The following is a 4401-nucleotide window of genomic DNA, read 5'->3' as shown; positions in this document are numbered from 1 at the left end:
CTACATGAGTGTTTTAACTATGTTGTGTGTATAGATGTTCTCTGATCTTGCCTGTCTGGTGTCCACCTAGACGGTCCTCTTTTCTGCAATTATTTTTATTGATTCACTTATCTCTGATCTCGTCTTCTTCTTCCATCATTTTTTGTTTTGTCTTTTAGTTTGTGCTGGTGCTGGGCCTTGAACTCAGGGCCTCATGCTTTTGCCCAACTTTTTCATTCACAGCTTGTGCCCTACCACTTGAACTATTCCCCTCTTTTTATTGGCTAAGATAAGAGTCTTGGGCTGGGAATATGGCCTAGTGGCAAGAGTGCTTGCCTCCTACACATGAAGCTCTCGGTTCGATTCCCCAGCACCACATATATGAAAAATGGCCAGAAGGGGCGCTGTGGCTCAGGTGGCAGAGTGCTAGCCTTGAGTGGGGAAGAAGCCAGGGAAGGTGCTCAGGCCCTGAGTCCAAGGCCCAGGACTGGCCAAAAAAAAAAAAAAAAAAAAGATAAGAGTCTTTTTGCCAGTCCTGGGGCTTGGACTCAGGGCCTAAGCACTGTCCCTGGTTTCTTTTTGCTCAAGGCTAGCACTCTGCCACTTGAGCCACAGGGCCACTTCTGGCTTTTTCTATATATGTGGTGCTGAGGAATCAAACCCAGGGCTTCATGTATACAAGGCAAGCACTTTTTGACACTGGGCCATATTCTCAGCCCTAAGATAAGAGTCTTGCTGGGTGTTTTGTTTTGTTTTGTTCATCAGGCTGGGTTTGAACCATCCTTCTTTGGTCTCAGGCTGGTAAATAGCTAGGATTATAGGCAAAAATTCCACTTGTGCTTGTTAGTGTTTGCTCAGTGTCTTTGATGGATTGGTGCAATTCCATTGCTTTATCTTCAGTCCCAGATACTCTACTCAACTTGTACTCGTGTATAAGCAGGGGATTGATTTCTTTTGTCAATACTAGAGTTTAGCCTCATGTTTAGTCAGCTATCTTGCTTGTTTGGCTAATCCTCTACATTTTGACCCATACCTCCAGCTCTGCTTTTTGCTAATTATTTTTATTTATTTGTTTGTTTGTTTAGTTGGTTGTAGGGCTCCACCTGAAGGCCTGGCTGCTGTCCCTGGTTTTTTCTGCTCTACCACTTTAGCCACAGCGCCACTTCCAATTTTCTGGTGGTTAATTGAAGATAAGTGTTTCATGGACTTTCCTACCAGGGCTGGCTATGAACCTCGGATCTCAGCCTCCTAAGTTGCTAGGATTACAGGCTTGAGCCACCAGCACCTGGCTTGTTAATTATTTTACAGATGAAATCTCACTGACCTTTCTGCCTTGGCTGTCTTCAAACATCTATCCTCCAGATCACAACCTCCCATGTAGCTAAGATTTCAAGCAGGAACCACTGGCTCCCATCTTAGCTAGGCTTTTCTTTCTTTCCCTTTCCCTTTTTCTTTGAGCTATTGAATTCTTCATTTTCAAGATTTGTTTCATTTCTTTCCAGGATTTGTACATCTTTATTAAATTATTTTCATACCCTGCATTGCCTTCTGTATTTCATTCAGCTGTTTGAAGTCTCTTTGAGCTCAGTTAGCTGTTCGTTTGCATCCTTTTTTAATTTCCTTCAACTATTTGTTCCTTATCCTCAGGTCCCCCGGAGCAAAACCCAGTCCCTAAAACAGACCCTCTCTCAAGATGGCATCTTACTGTCTTCTTCCCAAAGCCTCTTCCATTGGAAGTCACTGTGTCACAAAGTCCTGTGTTGGGATCAGGGCTGGCAGGATGGGTGGGCATTTCCTGCAGCTAGAGTGGCTCTGTGTGTGTCACCAGGGCTGTCTGTTTTGCCCTGCAATGGAGTCTTCAACTGCCCCCTTTTCCTCCTGGGGAGCCGTTGGCGAGCTGAAATGCCTTGTGACTCTTCTTCAGTCCACTTTGTCTCCCCCACTTTCTGCCCTCCCTCCATCTGCTTCATGGCTGCTGGTTCTATTCTGCCCTTGTCTCAATCCAGTCTCCTCTGCGTTACTAGAACCTTTTCAGTCACACATTGAAAGGAAGAGGCTTCTAAGGTGGTCTTCTTCTTCTTCTTCAGAAGCGTCTTTCTTTGTCACCCAAGCTATCTTCAAATTTGAGATTCTTTTTAGTCTCTTGATTGCTGGGATTACAGGCATGCACCACCACACTCTTCCAATTTTTTGCTAACTCATGTTGTCTGTTTTCCTTTTTAATAGCTGGCCTAGTGAGAGCGGGGTGTCAGGGGTTAATTGCATTTTTATGACAAAAGATCTGAAGCATCTTTTCATATGCTTGTTGACCCTTTTTCTGTCTTCTTTGAAGATGTGTGTCTATTTAGATTCACTTTTTAATTAGATACATTTTATAGATACATGATTTGTCACTGTTTCCCATCCTCCAGATTGTCTTTTCCTTTTATTGGTGGTACCCAGGCTTTCAAACATAGATACATTTTTTTTGCATTGTTCCTAGCATATATTTGTTGAACAAAGAGGTTTCATTGCAAGATTCCATAGATGCTTAATATATCTCCTTGACCTTCCTCACACTCTCCCTCCCTTTTGCTTCCTCCTTTCTTTTTTTTTTTTTTGGCCAGTCCTGGGGCTTGGACTCAGGGCCTGAGCACTGTCCCTGGCTTCTTTTTGCTCAAGGCTAGCACTCTGCCACTTGCGCCACAGCGCCACTTCTGGCCGTTTTCTAGATATGTGGTGCTGGAGAATCGAACCCAGGGCTTCATGTATAAGAGGTGAGCTCTCTTGCCACTAGGCCATATTCCCAGCCCCATCCTTTCTTAAAATAATTTCTACAGGCCGGACACTGGTGGCTCACACCTTTAGTCCTAGTAACTTTGGAGGCTGTGACCTGAGGATTGCGCTTCAAAGCCAGCCCAGGCAGCAAAGTCCAAAAGACTCTTGTCTCTAACTAACCACCAGAAAACTGGAAGTGGAGCTGTGGCTCAATGCGATAGAACACTAGCCTTGAGTTAAAACAAAGAAACAAACAAAATCTCAGGACAGTGTCCAGACCCTGAGTTCAAGCCCCATTACAAAAACAAAGCAACAAACAAAACTCTCAGTAGTAATTTATACCTACCTGCAGTTTCTGCCCACTTTTCTCTCCTTTCGAGCCTCCCATCCCAGGTCATCACCCTCTTGGGTTTCAGTTTTATTATCCCCTTGTTTTTAAAAAATGTCCTCATTCACACCCCCCCCCCCCCAAATAATATCCTCATTCAGCTGAGGACGAATTTCAGTGGTACACTTGCTTAGCACGAGCTTAACACTCAGCGCCAAAAACAATGACAGCAACACAAAGATGGCTTGCCAGGTATGGTGACTGACGTGTACCTGTAATCCCGGTACTTGCAAGAGAGAGGCAGGCAATCACAAGTTCAAGGCCAACCTAGTTTACATAGTGAGACCTTGTTTCACAAACAAAACAAAAGGCTAGGCACAGTGGTTCATGCCTGTAATCCCAGGTATGCATGTGGAGAAGATTAAGATCATAATTTTAAGGGCTAGCTAGAGAGGAAAGTTAGTGAGACCACTCCATCTCAATAAACAAACTGAGTGTGGTGGGCCATCGCCAGGGGTCCTGGCCACGTGAGTGGACCGGCTTGAGTTCTGGCCTCCCCAATTTGCAACCTAATCTGAAAAATAAGTAAAGGAAGAACCAGGGCTGGAAGTGTGGCCCAAGCAGTAGAGAACTTTCGCCTGGCAAGCCCTGGACGCTGAGTTCTATTCCCAGTGCCATAAGAGAAACCAACAGGGGCCAAGTAAGGTGACGGTCACAGAGGAGGGGGAGTCCCCTGTGCGCCGCTCTGGCCACCCCTGCCTCTCGCCCAGGCTGGGGTTTGGGCAGTGTCCTGAACAACCAGGGCCTCTCCGGGGCCTGGGCCCTGCCTCCATCACTCCCCGGCCTCCGCCCTGTGCACAGGGGTACAGGGGATACGGGAGGACGCTCTGCTGCAGGTCCCCTCTCCTTGGGCCAAGGGTGTGGGAGAGCAGCTCCAAGGGGCCAGCGGGCTAGGGGGTCGGAGGGGCAAGGGAGGAGGAGGAGGGAGAGGGAAGAGGCCTAGCCCATCAAGGGAGCAGGGCTGGGGACCCCTGGGAGGCGGGAGTGGGGATCGTGGGAGAACCCTGGGGCTGGGCCGGGATTGGGGCGCCCCTCCCTCCTTCTCCTCCTGCCCGCGGGGTTTGGGGGACCAGGGCGGGGTTGAAGGTGAACACGTGCGGGCGGCGGGCCGCGATTGGCGGCTGGGGCGATGCCACAGCCCTGGGGCGCGCGGGGCGGCCGCGGGCCACGTGCTCGGGGCGAAGGCGGCACCGGACCCAGGGGCAAAGGACGGCGGGGCGGGGAGCGCGGGCGGGGAGCGGGGAGCGCGGAGCCGGGAGTGCGGAGCGCGGAGCGCA

The sequence above is a fragment of the Perognathus longimembris genome, chromosome 1 (genome assembly GCF_023159225.1).
Source record: "Perognathus longimembris pacificus isolate PPM17 chromosome 1, ASM2315922v1, whole genome shotgun sequence".
Lineage (NCBI taxonomy): Eukaryota > Metazoa > Chordata > Mammalia > Rodentia > Heteromyidae > Perognathus > Perognathus longimembris.
Note: the sequence above shows the minus strand (reverse complement) of the source record.